We start from the raw sequence: 20,123 nt of genomic DNA on the forward strand, positions 1-20,123 counted from the left end.
TTGGGGGAGGATGCTTTAAGACTCAAATGATATCCTGGCCATGCTATTGAGACTGACATCATGAAAAAAATAGTTGAGACAAATAAATGTTCAAATCCATATACTTTAATAAACTCTATATCCAGAAATACTGTATGTGTACAACCCATCCAGCTGAATGTACTGTAGCTTTGTGGTTAAGGAGCCTAGAGGAGAAACTGAACTGGCCTGTGCAACAACATACTTTTCATTCTATGGGGAAATGACTAGTGCTTAATTTTTCATGCTTTGATGGCAAATCCAACAAAACCTGTAATGTTCAAAAGTTGCTATCAATTGTCACAGAACAACTCCTCCCCTGAAAGCTAAACATTTGTTTGTAAGGCCATTTGTCTGTAACCATACTGTGAAAATTCTCTCAATACTCTCTCTATCCTTAATGAACATGAAATAATGAAGCCCAGATATCAAATCTGATCAATTAGACAATGCAAAAGTGACATTCAAGATTCTGAGAGGTCAAACTTCATATTCAAGGTGGATTTATTTCATTTTATAAACATATAGCCAGCCAACTACCAAACTTTGCCACCCGCACCTTCTTGCTAAAAATTCCAATTAATTTACTCTTCCCTCTTTACTGCACAGATACTGCATATCCCTTCTGTAATTCTCCCAAGTATGAAAACAGTGAAATACTTCTACTATTCTAAACTATAAGCAACTTCTTTACTTCGTTACTTTATTTCACTTTGTTGATTGACTAATTATGTGCAATCTAGTCAGTGTTGAGTCTTAGCAACCACACAGGTAGACTTTCTCCAAGATGGTTTGCCCCTAACCTGGTCCTTCAGGTCTTCCATCAGTGCATCCATTGCTGCTGTAACTGAATCCATCCATTTTGCTGCTGGTCGTCCTCTTCTTCTCTTTCCTTCCACCTTTCTCAGCTTTATAGTCTTCTCTAGAGACCTAGGTGTCCAAAGTATGACAATTTGAGCCTGGTCATTTATGCCTCAAATGAGAACTCTGGGTTGATGATCCATTTGTTCATTTTCTTGGCTATCCATGGTATTCTCAGGAGTCTTCTCCATCATCAAAGTTCAAAGCGTTAATATTCTTTCTATCCTGCTTCTTCAAATGCCAACTTTTGCTTCCAAGAGTGTCATAGGGAAAACCATTGCCTGCATGATTCTGATCTTTACTTAGCTACAGTACTTACAATTTAAAAGCCCTTTTAATCCCTGACAAGACTTTGCACCTTCCATCTGTTTATTCAACATCCTTAATGGACTCTTAATAGAGGCATATTACTACAAAGGCTTGTGAAAAGTCCACTTAATTATGCCAAACAGTTGCATTTCACTACTAAAGATTAACTATGGCCTAGAATTGACACTTTTTTTTAACTTGATTTCCTTCACTGTTACATTGACTGCAACACTACACCAACTATGGCAATGCATTTGTGACAATCTTTTGTCAATTCCCTCAATAATTCCTATATTTATACTGTTCATTTCAGGGAGAGGTGTGTTTCCCCTGCTCATAGAGTCAGTCTAAATTAAAACTGCCCAAGTTTACACCTGGATTTCCATCCTCAATGATTTATTAAGGCTAGAAATGGCTGCTCTTTCTCTCATATCTAGAAAGACAGCACTATCCTCCTGCATATAACATGCACTCAGTTTTCTGTCTAGCTGGCCCCCTTGGGATCTATGCATTCAATAGGGTGTAATTTGTTCAGCAGCATTTCAACATCAGAAAAAGCCTCTTTGACAGTTGATATTATTTATTCTTATAGTTATCTCCTACCTTTCCTTCGAAATGCACAAGGCAAATCCACTTCCAGTTGTGATCATTACACCAACTCTGTAAAGTTAGTTAGACTGAGACGTACTGACTGCACCAGGTCAAGTCTCAGTAGAGGGTTGTATATAAAGCCCCTAGCTCAGTATTAAAATGCATAACTAAGGTTATGGATGGAAAAATGCACCCATACGTCAGTATGTGTCATGATCGCCGTTGCGATGTTTGTGACATCGTAACGGTTCACATGACAAAACATGGATATGTATCAATGACTGAAGAAGGGCAGGCGATAAACTAGACAAAAAGGGTAATGGGTTTGGGGAACTCAAATGGGCAAGATCTTATCACCCGGCAATCGACCATTTACACCATTGTCGAGGAAACTATCAGGGCGAGGATCGGAAGGGCGCGCCCGGGCTTTCGAGGAATATCGAGGTCTAATCACCCAGTAATGGACCATTACCTCACAGGAAGACAAACGGGGCGATGCCCGGGGCAAATGGGACTGGACGACCTCTCACCTAGCAAGCCTTGATGACCTGCCACTCTGTAGAACCCATGGAACCCACCCGGGGAGTGTGGGGGTGAAGCGCTGTTTGGCGCAAGACTATTTAAAACCACTTCGGGCGCGCTTTCCTCACTCTCAGCTTTCTACTGGTGTGTGTCATGAGTAAGGATGGCGAGCAGGGGGCTCCCATCCAGACTGTTAAGCGCATGCGTAGCACTGAGGAATTGGGCAGCCATTCAAAGAGACACAGATCGGGACCGCCTTAACCTTTGGGTTTTATATATCTGGGTTTTTCCCACGCTTCTTCAGTTTGTTAGGATTCCTGTTATGTACTAGCAATAAAGCATTAGAGACCAGTTCCTTGTCTCAGCGTGTTTCCTGGTTGTTAGGACAGTGTGCACTCTATTCTAAATAAAAGCCAGAACTTAAACTTGCTTTATAGTCTGAGTCTTTTTATTTAGTCTTAGGCATTCCTTACATAAAGCTGAGTGTCTTTCAAGAACGAACCTCGCCAGCCTCTACCAGAAAAAAAATTTTCTTGCGAGAGAAGCAGCTGGCAATGACCAAACCGGGGTCAAACTTGGAGTCAGCGCTTCAGAGCGGAGACGCGAAGGACTCAACACGAGGGGGGGAGGTGACCAGACAGCTTCTGGAGTTGGCGCTCCCGAGATGGGACACAAGCCCCCTCCCTACCCACACCGCACCCCAGTTTGGAGCCTGGAGCCCCAGCACGGAGTGGAGGGCCTCGATGGAAGAAGGAGTCTTGAGCCATCAACACTTCAGGTGGGACGTTGTCACGGACCCCTGGCCGGGGACACCCCACACCATCTGGAGACTCCAGTACCCCCAGACGCCCAAGAGGGAATTCGCAGGACTGCCGATCGGGCAACAGCCGACAGCACCGAGGATGGACGATCCCAGCACAACAGACAGGATCAGGGCTCTGGAGGACAAAGTGCAGTCACTGGAGCACATGCTGCGGTCCATATCAACTGTGGTGAGTGAGCTCACGAAGAGTGCTGCTGCGCAGGGTACAGGGAGGGGTCTCGGCATCCCACCCACCCTATCGCCGGCCCCGAAAGGAAGGGGTCAGGTACGGGACTTCTTCCCAGGACCCCGTGGCTTTACTCCGGTAGGGGTCACCCCTACTAACTCACAGGCTGGGGTTGCTCCAATTGGTGGGATCACTAAAGACTTCCCAGTAAAATTTGACGGAGATCCCACGAACCTGTCATTCTTTTTAACGAATGCAACAAACTACATCCAGATATACGGACATTGTTTTGCGTCGGAAGGGGCCAAAATCTCAGCTATTGCCACAAAACTTAAGGGCAGAGCCACGGACTGGTACGTTCAAATGTCAGAGTCCGGAGCCCCAGCCCTAGCTACCTTCCACACCTTCCTGACCGCCTTGAAGCGGTACTTTGAAGACCCCTTGGCGAAGGAGAGGGCTAAAGGCACGCTGAAAGAACTTATTCAGGGGCAGAAATCGGTCGCGGATTACGCCCTAGAATTTAAGGTCTTGGCAGGGAAGGTCCCTGAATGGTCAGAGGCCACCCTAATTGACATGTTTAAGGATGGCCTCAATCGAGAGGTGTTGCAATGGGCGCTGTACAGAGACGATCCAGACTCACTGCATGACTGGATCTGTCTTGCCGGGAAGGCTGAGCACGCCCAGCACACCTTCATGCTGGCGGCTAAGAGGGACAGGCTTCCTCCCAGTGGGAAAGGGCAAGTGCCACAGTTGGGCCCGACAAGGGACGCCGAAAGACAACGTCGCTTTGCCCGCGGGCAATGCATCAAGTGCAGTAAGGCTGGGCACCAGGTGGCAGAATGCCACAAGGCTAGGACAGCAGATCGCCCACCTAGACCGACGCAGAAGGCTCCACAGAAACCGCCCAACCCCCCCCCCCCCCCCGGCAACTGACAGCGGCACTAGTGACCCAGGATGAAGAAGAGGACGTCTACCTCGCGGAGGACGGGTTGGCCACCCCGAAGCAGCCGGCAGAAAACGCCTTCCACCTGTCCTAAACAGCGCCGCTGGACAGGTGGTGGAGAATGGGTGCAAGAACACCGGGGGGGTGCGGACTGCCCCATCCTGGCCGTAACAATTGAACTAAGCCACCGCTCCAAGACCATCGAAGTCAGGGCTTGGGTGGACTCCGGGTGTTCCAGATGCCTGATCCACCCCAACCTAGTCGCTGTGCTAAAGTTACCCTGTTTCCCGCTCCCGAAGCCGCTGATCTTCCAGCAACTTGATGGTTCCATGGCGGGGGGTGGGCCAGCCACCCAGGGTACAGGGAACATTACCCTACAAATGGGCACACACAGGGAAACCATAGAATTCGTGGTCACCCCGGTGGGCAAGCCTATAGTGGTTCTGGGAATCCCCTGGCTAACTCACCACAATCCCTACATTAACTGGAGGACCCATACGATAACGTTTGAGGATGGGTTCTACCAAGCACCTGCCAAGGGGAAATCCCTCACTCTGTAGGGAGGGTGGAGATTGTCGACCCTCAAGTTCACGATTCCCCCATGGAGGGGTTGCCCAAACAATACGCAGACTTTGCGGACGTCTTCGGGGAGGAGGAGGCGGACCAGTTACCCCCCCCATCACAAGACAGACTGTGCCATTGAACTGCTCCTTCATGTCCCATTGCCTAAGCCAAAGATTTACTCAATGACACCTAAGGAATTGGCGGCATTGCGGGACTTCCTCGACAAAAACCTCGCACGGGGCTTCATCGAACCGGCAAACTCACCGGTTGGAGCGCCCGTTCTGTTCCGCGAAAAGAAGGACGGTACCCTAAGACTGTGTACAGACTATTGCGGGTTAAATTCAGCTTCCTTGGCAAACAAGTACCCCCTCCCCCTCGTGAAAGACATGTTGGCACACTTGTCGACTGGAAAGGTCTTTTCCAAACTTGACCTCCGCGAGGTGTATTACCGCATTCGCATCAGGGAGGGGGACGAATGGAAAACAGCTTTTAACTGTCCCTTGGGCTCCTTCCAGTATAAAGTACTGCTGTTTGGTCTTGCAGGGGCTCCGGGGGTTTTTATGCAACTAATCAATGAGGTTCTGCATGACCATTTGTTTAAAGGGGTACTGGTCTATCTGGACGATGTCCTGATATACTCCAAAACTGAGAGAGAACACAAAAGATTGGTAAGACGGGTTCTCACCAAGCTCCGGCATGCTAAACTTTATGCTAAGCTTTCCAAGTGCGAATTCCACAAGTTGCGCCTGGATTACTTAGGCTACAGGATTTCAGATAAGGGCATCGAAATGGACCCTGCTAAGGTTCAGGCTGTTTTGAGCTGGGAGCGCCCGTGCACCCGGCACCAGCTCCAAAGCTTCCTAGGATTCGCAAATTTCTACATATCCTTCGCAAAAGGGTTCGCAGAAATTGCCCTACCCTTGACTGATTTGCTGCAGACCAAAGGCGTCAGGGAGACGCACAAGGTAAAAAACCCAGGGGCCGCGCTCAGTTGGACTCCCGCATGTCAGGCTGCTTTCGACCGGTTGAAAGCTCTCTTTACAGCAGAGCCAATTTTATCCCATCCCGACCCCGAATGGCCTTTTGTCGTTCAGGCTGATGCCTCTGATTTTTCAATTGGGGCTATCCTGTTACAAAAGGATTCTGCCAGACTCCTGAAGCCCTGTGCCTATCTCTCCCGGAAATTTTCCAAGACAGAAAGGCGCTGGCATGTCTGGGAAAAAGAGGCATTTGCAGTGAAAGCGGCACTGGAAGCTTGGCGTCACCTGTTGGAAGGGGCGACTTGCCCTTTTGAGGTCTGGACAGACCACCGCAATCTCGAGGCGCTCCGCACGCCCAGGCGCCTCAGCCCGAAACAGATTCGCTGGGCTCAATTTTTCAGCCATTTTAACTTTCAGCTGAAGTTTATTCCAGGGAAGAAGAATTTTTTGGCAGATGCACTTTCCCGACTGCCCCAGGACGCGGAGCCTGCCTCCGACATCGTGGGGACTGTGCTCTCCGAGTCTCAATTGGGTTTGGCCACTGTCACCTGGAGCTGCGCTCGGGAACAGACTCCCCCCCCTGCTTGCGAACGACTCCAGCACAGCCCGCTCCGGGCCGCAGGCAACTACAGCTGCCGGGTGGGCTGCGTGCAGATTTTGCCCGTGCATTACAGTCTGACCCCTGGCTCCTTGCTAACCCTGACAAGGTTACAATGGAACAAGACCTCGCCTGGGTGGAAGGACATCTATACATCCCTGACTCGCAACAATCAGCTATCCTCAGCTGGTCTCATGACAGCAAGCAGGCTGGTCATTTTGGGTTCCTCAAATCCCTCCACTTGACCTGACGCCAATTTTGGTGGCCCTCGCTGAGGAAGGATGTCAAAGCATATGTAGCATCCTGCCTGGTTTGCGCAATGTCTAAGCGACCGTCCGGTAAACCACAGGGGCTGCTGCAGCCCATGGCTAACCCTTCACGGCCTTGGGATGAAATTTCTATGGATTTCATCGTAGACTTACCACCCAGTCAAAAGAAAACAGTCATTTGGGCAGTCAAGGACTACTTTTCCAAACAAGCTCATTTTATCCCCTGTGCCTCCATCCTGTCGGCGTAACAGCTGGTGAAGCTCTTTTTGGTACACGTGTACCACCTTCACGGATGCCCCTCTCGCTTGGTGACTGATAGGGGCACACAATTTACCTCACGGTTTTGGCGGGCGTTTTTGAAACTAATTGGCACAGAGCAAGCACTGTCAACCTCCTGGCATCCCCAGACTGATGGATCCACTGAGATCCTCAATGCCACCCTTGAACAATTCCTCCGCTCCTACATCAACTACCACCAGGACGACTGGGTGGATTTGCTTCCTTTCACGGAGGTGGCATACAATAACGCTATGCATCAAAGCACGGGACAAACCCCCTTCAGGGTGGTATTGGGCCGGGACTTCGTTCCCATTCCTGAGCTCCCACAGCCCCCATCTCTGGTAGTGGAGGCCTGTGATTGGAGTGCTAAACTCGCAGACTCCTGGCCTGTCATTAAATACGCCTTCAATGAGGCACAGACCACATACAAACTTCAGGCTGACAAACACAGGCGCCAACAGCTGCCTTTTCGAGTAGGGGACCTGGTTTATCTCTCCACTAAATTTATCAAATCACCTCAGCCTTCTAAAAAACTGGCCCCCAAATTTATTGGCCCCTTTCAGGTTATACAAATTGTGAACCCGGTCACGGTGCACTTGGATCTACCTCATAACCTGAAGTGGCTGCACCCCGTGTTCCAATGCAGTTTACTCAAGCCGGCCAGTGACCCCTCCCGGTGGCATCCACGCACTCCCCCCCTCCACCCGTCATGATCGATGGACAGCAGCACTTCGAAGCCAAGGAGGTCCTCGACTCCCGCAAGCTTCGTGGCTCTCTCCAATACTTAGTGCGCTGGAAACACTTCCCCCACCCTGAGTGGGTCGCTGCCCACGACATTCAGGCCCCTGAACTAATCCGCAACTTCCATGTTGCATATCCCTCCAAGCCCTCGGCTTGATTTTCTTCAGGGGGGTGCGGTATGTCATGATCGCCGTTGCGATGTTTATGACATAGTAACGGTTCGCATGACAAAACATGGATACGTATCAATGACTGAAGAAGGGCAGGCAATAAACTAGACAAAAAGGGTAATGGGTTTGGGGAACTCAAATGGGCAACAAGATCTTATCACCCGGCAATCAACCATTTACCCCATTGTTGAGGAAACGATCAGGGCGAGGATCGGAAGGGCGCGCCCGGGCTTTCGAGGAATATCGAGGTCTAATCGCCCAGTAATGGACCATTACCTCACAGGAAGACAAACGGGGCGATGCCCAGGGCAAATGGGACTGGACGACCTCTCACCTAGCAAGCCTTGATGACCTGCCACCCTGTAGAACCCATGGAACCCACCCGGGGAGTGTGGGGGTGAAGCGCTGTTTGGCGCGAGACTATTTAAAACCACTTCGGGCGCGCTTTCCTCACTCTCAGCTTTCTACTGGTGTGCACTCTATTCTAAATAAAAGCCAGAACTTAAACTTGCTTTATAGTCTGAGTCTTTTTATTTAGTCTTAGGCATTCCTTACAGTATGTGGGTATGTATATTGTGCAAGAAGCCACTCTGTTTAATTACAATATACTGAAATCATCTTTTTATAGAGCACATCAGTTTCTATAGATACGATGTTCATCTAGTAGTTATATGCTACTTTTTAAATTAGATTTATTACAGCTATTACCCCGGGTCCTAATCCAACACTCCTTCCATTACAGCACACTGACTCTTATATATGCAACCCAGCAATCATAACTGATACCCCTAGCTACTTATAGCATCCTGCAAACCTCAGCAAACCTTTGCATTTTGCTGCCTGCCTAAACTGTGCAAAACAGTAATGTGCGTCAAGTAACCTGGCAGTCCACAAAGCCCAGAGAGTAAGTTGCATTAAGTCTGGCTGGACACCAATACCTGTGCAAGTCTGTGAAATCAGAACAAGTGAAACTTATGATCTTGAATTCAGACATGTTCTACATGGAGCTACCCTTTAAAAGTGAACAAAGTAAAAGTAATGGATTTATGCAACAACGTCATTTATTGAGACCCAAGAAGCATACCTTCTGTGTCACAGTGCCTAAACTCTGGGATGATATCCCCCCAGAGACCTGGGTCACCCCACCCTAGTGATGTTCCAGAAGGTCTTAAAAACCTGGTGATTCACTCAGGGCTTGGGGTTGGGTGTTTGTGGAACCCTGTACGTGATGTTTGTTTATTTTATTTTATTTTTATCCCACCTTTATTATTTTTATAAATAACTCAAGACAGGGAACATACTTAATACTCCTCCCTCCTCCTATTTTCCCCACAACAGCAACCCTGTGAGGTGAGTTGACTGAGAGAGAGGGATTGGCCCAAGGTCACCCAGCCGGCTTTCAGGCCTCAGGCTGAAAGGTTTTGGTTAGAGAAAGTGGGTTTGTTGAGACACACAGGATTTTCTTGTTTGTTTTTTTTCTTGTTTCCTTTATTATTTTTACTTGATGTAAGTCACTTGGTCATTTTGGAATCAGACAGCCTCTCTATCTCTGAAACAAATAAAAAATAAATCACAGTTTCTCTGTCATTGACCAATCCTGGGACTTAAAGACCTGCTCTGTTAATTAATTGCCAGGTAAGATCAAATATACTATTCAGAGTGTGCTTTTCAATTTTTTATTTTCAAACCCTTGACAGCAAGAGACTTAATGGAACATCTCCCATATCAGCCCTCCAGAGTTGCAGACTTCAACTCTGAGAACTCTTAGCAATGGCCAGGTTAGCTGAAGACTTTCTAGCACTGATCTCTCCCCGAAATACTTCTGTGGAAAGTCTCTGGCAGCAGCTTAGAATGGCAGGATGCAAATGTACTAGCAATAGAGACCAGTTCCTTGTCTCAGCGTGTTTCCTGGTTGTTAGGACAGTGTGCACTCTATTCTAAATAAAAGCCAGAACTTAAACTTGCTTTATAGTCTGAGTCTTTTTATTTAGTCTTAGGCATTCCTTACATAAAGCTGAGTGTCTTTCAAGAACGAACCTCGCCAGCCTCTACCAGAAAAAAATGGTTTCACCTAAAGATTGGTGAGGAGGAATTGTGTACCACTTTCCCTTAGGTGCGTGGTACATAGAACTTTATATTTCCAAGTAATGGCTGAGTACATAGTACAGAAATAAGCAAGCATTTGTTTAGTCACTAAAGAGTTACCCTTTGTTTTGTCCTGGGACACCAGTGTAGAATAGGATGATGTTTCTTATCTTCAGTCCAAAACTTGGGACTGTCTTGTTGCCACCTAGTATAAACATATATTCCTTGACCTTGGATGGTCCCATCCATGGCAAGAATAGGCAAAGCATTCCAAGACAAGATAAGATAAACCTACCATCCTCATTCTTGGCAAAATCAAGTGAGATGAGCCCATTGAAAAAATGTGTGCTTAATGATGGTTTGGAGCCTTTATAAGCTGGTCAAAAGCCCTCAGGAAAAGGAACTTTGATGCAGACCTAACAGGGAGGGTGCTTTTTATTTCATTCTAGTCCTTTCATCTGGACCCCCAAAAGCTGTATCACAAAATTTAAAGCATTACAAAACCCAAAGGGTATTTTGATCCACACGTGAATTAGCAGATGTGGTCCAAGTCAGCGTATTTTAAAAGAACCTGAAATTCTCAACTGCTCCTGCTGAAAAGGTATACAAAATGATACTGATACCAATCCCCCAGAGGAAAGTAGGGAAGACAAGTGGCTTTCCAGAGTATTTTCCCTGCATCCAATATTGTTCTACCTTTAACGCTTTTATCTCTTGCCTTTAAAAGACACACAGGACCAACTCCCTGAAGGAACAAGTGAATAATATCATGTTAGGCTATGGCAGGCCCAGTGGGCATGATGGAGGTGCAGCCCACCCGCAAGCTGTCACATCAGGAAAGTGCCTTAAGGCTTAAGACTGAAAGCACCTTTTCCCAAGCCACAGAACCATCCGGTTGCATGAAGTATAAAAGAAACCCTGGATAATGAATACATTTGCTTTTTGCTTCGTGTTCATGAAGTTAATCATTCACAAACTGAACACCAGCAAAAATAGTATTACACAAAGGTCATGAACATACGTACATTCAGCAAAATGCCCTTGGTCAGCAATCTAATTGCTAAGTAGATATTAGAGGCTCTGATTTGGCAAAGCATTTAGCTCCAGCCCAGGAAAGTCAACAAAATCTAGAAAAGCTTAATGAACAACAACTGATGGCCCTATAGGCTGAAATCACATTAATGTTAAACTGTAATCCAGTTTTATGCATTTAAATCCCATAGACTGCAGATGGCATAACTGCAATAATTGGCCTTGAATTAGAGGCAGCAGTAGGGAAATTAAATACCAAGGGTGACAGGAGACACAAGTCACATTTAGACATATAGTTTATTGAATAAACTATAATTGGTTGTGTTTACACATAAGCCATAGTTTATATGCCATAATAGTTGGATCTGACAATACACAATATTAAAATGGCTCAAATTCCCTCTTATACAATTGCTAAGATGCCCTAATGGGCCTTGTCTTACATCTGCCCACCTTAGAGAGTTCAAAGTTTATCTTGGATTTATACCGCCATTACAAACTTAGATGAGATTTCTATTAACTTCACTGGCCTACCTACAAGAAATGTGCTAAGAAAAAAAATATCTTCCCTTGCCCCATTACATAATTATAAAAAACAAGAGATATGATTGGCTTAACCAAGATGTGCCACAACTGGTTGGACTCACAGCCATTAACCATTACTAAGTATCAGTGTTGGCTTACAAACCACAGGGATTGGGTTGATACAACTTGATAAGCCAAAACTGCAAGCTGTACTGCCCCAGCTTAGCACAATGTGAAAATGCATCCCATGAATATGAACGAGAATCTCTTGGCCTTTTAAACGGCTGAGTAGACAAGGTTGGAGGTTGAGCAGCAGCAGCAGAATAAGAATTCCTCCTTGCCAATCCTCAAGTGGCAACTGAACAAAGACATCATGAATTTGTTATCTTAGAATTCCTTCATCAGGTACTGAGGGACACAGCTGGAAGTCCTTGGTATGACACATGGGAGGAATGAGTCTGTCATGGCCAAGACGTCTGAGAAGTGCAGAAGATATCTCTGTCTTCTTTTGCAGCCACTTTGTGAAGTTGTTGCTCCATGGAATGGATGGACTGACTTCTAATTCTCACCACTTTGCCCTTTGCCATCCAAAATTATTGCTGCCATAAGGACCTGCAGGAAGTAAGAATTAGCTCATTGAGTCCCCATTCACACTGCTGGGTTGGGGGAGTTACTTTGTCCTCCTGGGATGGCCTTTCTTCAAAGCCATGAGGCAACTGACAGTGCTGCCTATTCTGAGTTTGCTACTGTTGATTCTGTTCTCCTTTGTCCAACTTCTGTTGTTGTTCTGTTCTCCTCTGTCCAAATGGATCTTGGCCTTTTGTCCACAGAATGCCAGCTCCCCTTACAGCAGTAGTGAGACAATACATCACAGACAGAACAGAAATCATTTGCACAGTGTTCTTACTACATGGATTCTCCACCGAGGCTTCTATCTGAAGTACTATGGCAGCTCGTACAATGGGGACTTTCCACTCTCTGCGGCTCTGTGTATACTGAAGTGAGTCTTGTCAAAGTGCCATTCAGCCATCCTTGTGGGCTGACTACAAGCCATACAGCATTTCACTGCTTCAAGTTACAAGCAATGTAATTTGGGATGAAATATATTTGCAGTGGGAATGGATCCTGAGGAGATGTGTACTGAATTGCACTATGAGCTTCAGTCACATTTAGCTGTTATGTGATATTTTTGCAAATCCCTTTATAATTTTGCACTATCCTATCCAAGCACTATAATGAGATATAAGGATCTGAATGCAAACTTGAACCTATTCAATAAGGTCAGGGCTCAAATCCACATGATGAACAAGCATTAATCCTCCTTAGACATTTTTTTCTGTGACAGCTAAAAGGTAATCCAGAAAAAGATTTGCTTCTTGACCAGCTCAGATTTAGATTTATTTTTGTTTCTATCTGCTGTAAAGACAGAAAAGGTGAAAAATTACATTTTCTGAACATGAGACTCCTGTATTTTCCAAACAATAACATAATGTTCCAGAAAGCTGTAATTCTGAAATGTACAGCAAAGTCAACCAGATTCCAAACAGAAAGGTCTCAGAGAAGAGGAAATCAAATACATACATTTTTTTTCTCCTTGCATGGTAAGCTGTACTTGCTGGAATTCCCTCTCCTTCAGAAATCCTGTCCTTTTTTGCATCCACTCCTCTACAAAGTAAACAAGAGTTCTGTTATGAATACAGACAGAAATCTGCTGTGCTGGTGTTCAAATGATGGCTAGGAAAAACAATGGAGACAGCACTTCCAGTAGGATCAGTATGAGTGCTCTATAGTCACATGTCTTTGTTGTACACACTGTGTACCAGTAGACTGATTTCCTCAAATGGCACCATCTAGACAAGAAGGAAAGTTCAGTGAGCTTGAGTGGACTCCAAGGGTTGAACAATAGAAAAGGAAAGGTCCTGAAGGAGGAAGATGCAGCAGAGCTCAGTGAAGACTGAGCACACTCAAGAGGATATGGGATGCTGGCTGAGGCAAGAATAAAATCAGTAAAAGCCAAATAGACACATTTATTCAGTGTTCTATAGATTAAATAATATACTCCATTCTTATGTATCACTCTTCACAACAATGCCTAATTTGTTTCTACCAAAGAAATAAGGGGAGGGGAGGGGAGAAGCAATTGCAGTTTATAGTGTCTTGACCTGAAGATACTTTTAAAGAAATATAAAGTCATTGTGAATGGAATGGTTTCAGGGTATAAGTTCAGCTTCTTTGAAAATATGTGTGGTTCTACCGACATCTTAGTGAATCCTTAAGTTAAGGGGGGGTCTTTCCCTTTGCAAAGGGAAAGTTGGTTTGACACTGGAAACACATGGCTCTTTCACAGTTGCTAAGCACCTAAAGTGAGAGAAATCTAGAGGAATTGGTGAGACAATACTTCTAATATTCATAGACCAGAACAAGGTGACTCCACCTTGGTGAAAGGATTAGAAAGAAAACTAAGTACACAAGCTGTGCCCTCATTTACATAAAAGGCTTATTTACACTAGCTTTGAACCTGGTCCTGAGCATTTGGCTGAAAGAATAAAAACCCAATCTGGCACCGTCCCCACGTCTATAACCCCCGGAGCATGGAAACGAAGACCCCATTTAAAAAAGGTATTTTCTGAGTTGAGCAAAACAACAGTGTGTATGAAATCTTGACTGAACTACTCAGATGATTGACCTACTCAGAGAGAAACAGATGACTGTGCGAGGGATACCCTTGAACCAGGCCTCAGAGGCGAGTTAGGCAGAAGCATATGGTTCTCTTACAAGCTCTGAAGCAGCAAAGGGAGGGGAGAATCTCTAGGCTTCAAATGCTTTGCTTCATTGTCTCTGCCTGCCATTTCAGAACCACAAACAGCAGACAGGACTTCAGAGAGGAAAGGCTACAGACAAACAGCGCTTTCCAAAGAGAATGTAATGCTGAACACAAGTTTCATTATGGAAATCAAACTTGGATGGGTGTGTACAAATTCTTTAAGTATAGCCCAAGGAAACCAGCTAAGTTGAACCATTTAGCAGCTTTTATTTCTCAAACAGTGTAGTCAACAAACATCAAACCAGATCATTAGCAAGCTCAGTGTGCACAGATCTCTTTCTATAGAGAAACTCTTTAAGAAAAGGCATTCTGTCCTAGACTGGGAAGTGGCAATGGTAAATCATTTCCATGCTGTTGCCAAGAAAACTATATGGACATACCCATGAAGTTATCAGGCTCTGAGTTTGACTGAAAGGGGTCTTCACCATTTTAAAAAAAATATTCTGTTCCTGAATGTATTCTTAACCTCCATATTATTTTAGTTGTCTTCTGCACCTGACCCTACTACCTGTTCTACAGGCTTCCTTAAGAGTTCCCCTTCCCAGCATCCCTCCCTCCCAAACTCTCATCAAGCAGTTGGTCTCCCAACAATCCCCCTCCCACCCAGTCATACTGCAAAGCACAGGTCACTTCACATGCTTGCAGGACAATGAGTCATGCCAAACTCAGGGAGTCAACATGTTCAGGACTGCCCTGGAGATGTTTTACTTCCTGTGATATATAACTATCTTCCCTTCTTGCTTCTCTCATATATGGAAACAATGCAAACTTGGCTGGAGGCAGTGGAATCAGCATGCATGCCATCAGTAGTGATGCTCTCTGAGAACCTTTCACCTCTTCAAAAACAAATGAACTGCCATTTGTCTCCAGCTCGTTTGCTCTGGTGGGTTTACATAGATGATCATACAAAGTTTGTCTTTTCCACAGTACAAGAAGACATCTATTTCACAACAGCAAAACATCTGTGTCTCAGGGAAAGGCAACAGTGGAAGAAAGCCACTAGATATTTCTCAATACTAAGGGATATACATTTGTTCCAACAAAAGTAAAGGTAAAGGTTTCCCTTGACATTAAGTCCAGTCGTGTCTGACTCTAGGGGGCGGTGCTCATCTCCATTTCAAAGCTGAAGAGCCGGCGTTTGTCCAGACATTTCCGTGGTCATGTGGCCGGCATGACTAAATGGAACGCCGTTACCTGCCCGCCGAAGCGGTACCTATTAATCTACTCACATTTGCATGTTTTCGAACTGCTAGGTTGGCAGGAGCTGGGACTAGCAACAGGAGCTCACCCCGTCACACAGAGTCAAACTGCTGACCTTCCGATCGGCAAGCTCGACAGCTCAGCAGTTTAACCTGCAGCGCCACCGTGTCTGACAAAACCTTCCCAGAAATTTGATTTCCCCATTACACTTATGTAAATCACTACCAGAGATTAATTATCACTTCTCCAAAGTTCAGTTATGAGTATTTCCCAGCTTTGCTGGAAAGCACCTTTTCTTGGCTTGTCTTTCAGAGGACAAAAGAAATGGGAAATGGGGTAAACTATTTTAATTTTAATTTTATTTATTTATTATACTTTTATTACCGCCCATCTCCCCCACTCCTTTTGCGCCAAGACCTATGTTTTGATACTTGGATATAAGTTAATATTAATATCTTGTAGATCAGCTAGGTTTGGAAAACATAAGCAAATAATATATCAACTTGAAGGATACAAATTTACCACCATTGATTGATATGGGCTGGATCTACTCTGCTAGACTTCTTCTATCTACACTATTTCTCCCTCCCTCTCCCCCTATCTATGTTGTCATTACCTCTTCTGGTCCTAAAACATCTTCCAAAATTTTTGAGAAAACAATTTCTCTCTCTCAAACACACATGCCAAAGTTCTTCTGTGAAGATAGGAACAAGTGTTGCAAGCCACCACACATGTCCTAGCCACAGCAGACCTATGTCTCACATTTATTTCACAGTATGTCCCACTCAAATTCCATGAGGCTTGCTCCAGAGCAACTGGTGTGGCCCAAATGTTGAGCTCAGAGGGACTCATTTTCAAGTTCCTCTATCCCTAAGACTCTCTGGCACCTTAAAGACTAGCTGATACTGCATAACCCCTTGTGGATCATAGCTTATGGAGTAAGAAGCAGCTTAAGACTTTAAAGTAACCATTAAATTCTTTGCGGGATTGCTGCAAAAGATGAACTGGGCTAGCTTGTGAGTCTCTACACTTCATCCGTTCTTTTAGGGGCTCCATCATCTTCTAGACGTACCTCCTTACTAAAGGTCAAGGGTCCACTTCCATTCAGTCCCCCTCAAAGCGGAGAGCGGGTCGCCGGGAAGAGAAAAGCTGGACCAGGGCTGTCAACGGAAGGAAAGGGGGCAGGGGAGCCGGAGACCCGCAACCCAAGGGAACGCCCGCGGTTTCCCCGCCATGTGAGGATCCCCCTGCAGGTTGTCTCCCCTTGGCCGCCAGCAAAAGAAGAACGCCCGTCCGTCACAGCCCCACCCCTCGGCTCCCTCGGGGACTCTTTCTAATTGGGCACCGACCTCCGCCTTCCCGCCTCGATTCCACCGCCCTCGCAGGAGCCTGCTCCCGGGGGTTGGGTGCTGCCCAAAGGAAGCGGCGAGCCAGCCGCCATCGCTACGAAAGCAGCAGCGAGCGCGGCCGGCGGCACCCCTTGTTCCGCGGAGCTTCGCTCTCCCTGTCCCGGCTTCCTACCTGTGGTCTTCGCGGCGGAGGGATTTGCAGCCACCCCCCACGCGCCTCTCCTCTTAGGGGCAAAATCGCTCAAAGGGTCTTCTGACGTCACGGCGGACACGCCCTTGCCCCGGGCTTCCTTGCGTCGACCTCCTCCTTGCGCGGGGACTGCCGCGTTCTGCGCTCGTCCATTAAACTCCTTTTTCTTGACTAAGAGGATGCATCTAAAACTGATGCCCTATACATGCAGGCCAAAGTGCATGAAGCAGAATTAAATCACCAGGTTTTCTCAGGTAATGCAGACAAGTTAAAACTTCTCCGTTCTATTTGTACGGCGCGCGTTCAGTCAAGAAATGGAGGAAATCTCCACGGGCAGCGATTTTCAACTCATGCTCTTAAAGATGAACTCCCTTTTCTCATCTAGAAAGCCTTTCCAGGGATCAGAATTATCTGGGGGCTGAAGGGTCCACTCACACTTCAGCTCTTCCTTTGGATCTCGTCCCCACAACCTTGCGCTTGCGCCGGTGTGAAGATGCCCCACTAACCATTTGCCAAGGATATCAACTCACAAAGTGGTGCTCTTCCCCTTCTGCTAGCGCTTGCCCTGCCCAGCAGCCAGCAGAATCGATCAGAGGCAGTCTTACAGATGGAGACCTGCCCTGCTCTTACAGGCCAGCTGAGGCTACTGTGTGCATACATGCCCCACCCACCCCCCAACTCCCTGGCGGCTGATTTCCAGTGCCTTTCATCTTTAGAGTCATCTCTTCCACATCTCTTGCCAAACCATGGGTGGCAGGAAAAGCAGGGGGAGGAGTGGGGTTGGGTATTTTATTTACTTATTTATCTATTTATTTGATTTCTATAGCCACCCAACTCAACAAGTGACTCTGGGTGGCGTACAATCATGTTGGAATTCGTACCACTCTCCCCTCCCCCACCCCCACCCTGTTCCATTTACCCCTGGGAAGCATGCAAAGGGGCTTCCCCTACAGACCAGCTGATCTCCATCCTCCCCCATACCCACAGCATCAGTGCTGCAAGGCCTATGTGGTAGTAGAAAGGTGACTGTACTATCGGGGTGCCCGTCCATAGTATAGTTTCCCTTCCCCATGGACCCCCTTCCCTTCCTCCTGACCCCTGCTATGACTGCCACCCATGGCAAGAAAAGTGGAGGAGGGTGGGTTTAAAGTGGCAGGGAATGGCTCTTTTAGTGCCAATGAACAGCAGAAGTCCCTTGGCACCAAAGGGGGCTACCTCCCTCCTATTTTAGTGCCAAACTTTTGTGCCATCTCCTGCCCTGGATTATAACACTTTAATGCTGCCCTGTGTGCCAAACAAGCCCACATAGACTTTCTTTAGCTCACCTCAGCACTTGCTGAACACGTTCCCCCTGGATAATTTTTTGCCAGGAGAATGACATGTTATCCTGACTCTTGTCCTTGTTGATCATACATTTTTGTTTGTTTGTTTGTTCCTGTGGATGGGTTTGTGTGTATGAATATTTTGACAATGCTGGCTGATGAATAGTCAATATTTCCCACCTTCCTTCTTTAGATATAGATATTCCCCTCAGGAATCTAGCAATTACTGATTAAGGTTGGATGTCTTTATTATTTATTCTGTCAGTCAGTCATCAAATTTCTAGGTCATCCAAGTCTAGAATTATTCTGAGTGGCTTCACAAGGAAAAACCGGGAAGGACAATATCATATTAAAAAGAACAGCAGACGTCCAGAGAGAGCCAATCCAAAAAATGCCTGCCCCATCCCCCAGCTTAAACATGCTTGACTGCACACTAACCCAGGGCCCGAGGGAAGAGTTCAAAGTTACCAAGAGTTGAAAGGCAAGTGGAGGCTATACAAATAGGGGGAAGTGCGGGCTGGGGCGGGGGGTGGGGGGATACTGTTCCAGAGGGCAGAGGCAACAAACAGATTAGTGACTTGGATACACCTCACCAAAATATGGGGGAGAGGATGTGCAATAGAATTAACTGAGAGCCAGTTTGGTGTAGTGATTAAGGCACCAGGCTAGAATCCAGGAGACTGAGAGTTCTAGTCCCGCCTCAGGCATGAAAGCCGGCTAGGTGACCTTGGGCCAGTCACTCTCTCTCAGCCCAATGCACCTCACAGGGTAGTTGTTCTGGGGAAAATAGGAGGAGGAAGGAGTACTAGGTATGTTCCCCACCTTGAGTTATTTATAAAAATAATAAATGTGAGATTAAAAATATTTTTTTTAAAAGTTGATTCTCCCTTAGTGGCTTAAGCAGGAACAAATGCTTATTTTTGTGAATGGGAAGGACAGGAACATGACTATGTAAAATACAAGATGGGAACAAGATAAAATGAGGTATTGGGAAGGGACTGGGGTTTTGAAGGCATTCTGTACAGCTGTAAAAGTGGGTGAGAAAAGGGCTTCTGCTCTGATCCAGGGTTGCTCCTGTGTGTTTTCTCCCTTTCCCAATAGACTCCGTTACAGCTCCTCTAAGCACTCTGCTGCTCCTACTGAGCTTAGCATCTCTCTTGCTATTACATCATAATGTGAGTCTATCTGAAAACTGGCCAAAGACCCAGGCCCACCAGTATAAGATCTTTGCTTTTGTTGTTTGGATTTGACAGATCATCAGCACCAAATGATCAGCATTAAAACTTATTTTTCTATTTGCCAGAGGAATCTTTTTCATGAGGCAGCATTTGTGACCATCTGGGAAATGACTTACCTCTGGATTTTAATGTGTACATAAGCTAGGGGATAATGAGAATTCAGCAGCTTTCCCAAGTTGGATGCAGTTATAGGTCTGGTTCAGACCACATGCCAAGGCTAATCTACAGTGTTGTTGCCTTGGTTGTGGCTTAGCACATATTGTTTATGGTTTAACCTGTTGTGTGAACCTAGCCAAATTTGGCTTATTGAGTAAATCAGAGCTAAGCAAACTGTAGCTTAATGCAATATGACAGCCCTGTTGTAGTGAAGCAGGATGAACAGAGATAAACTGCAGAAATAGAAGTAGCCCCTAATTTTGTACCTCTTTGTCTATGTTCCCATACTGCTTTCATGGCCTTTCTTTGGGAGCATCAGAATTTGCAACACTCAGTGCCTGCCATATACATAGCTATTTTTGACCTGG

At 46.1% G+C, this 20,123-nt stretch overlaps 1 protein-coding gene across 3 annotated transcripts in view; it reads right to left on the bottom strand.

Annotated features, from left to right (window-relative positions):
* The window catches only part of SLC43A3 (solute carrier family 43 member 3), a 48,968-nt gene extending 31,897 nt beyond the window's left edge, over positions 1-17,071 (bottom strand). The window contains exons 1-2 of one of the 3 annotated variants that reach the window (XM_063289088.1): positions 16,573-16,812; positions 13,058-13,141 (exon numbers count right to left, since the gene is read on the bottom strand). The gene's annotated coding sequence lies outside the window, so the exon portion shown is untranslated. Of the gene's footprint in view, positions 1-13,057; positions 13,142-16,572; positions 16,813-17,021 lie in introns of those variants that run through there. The other 2 variants (XM_063289089.1, XM_063289087.1) reach the window with 2 other exon arrangements.
* Between the last annotated feature and the right edge of the window lie 3,052 nt (positions 17,072-20,123).

This window comes from Candoia aspera, chromosome 1, assembly GCF_035149785.1.
Source record: "Candoia aspera isolate rCanAsp1 chromosome 1, rCanAsp1.hap2, whole genome shotgun sequence".
NCBI classification, from domain to species: domain Eukaryota; kingdom Metazoa; phylum Chordata; class Lepidosauria; order Squamata; family Boidae; genus Candoia; species Candoia aspera.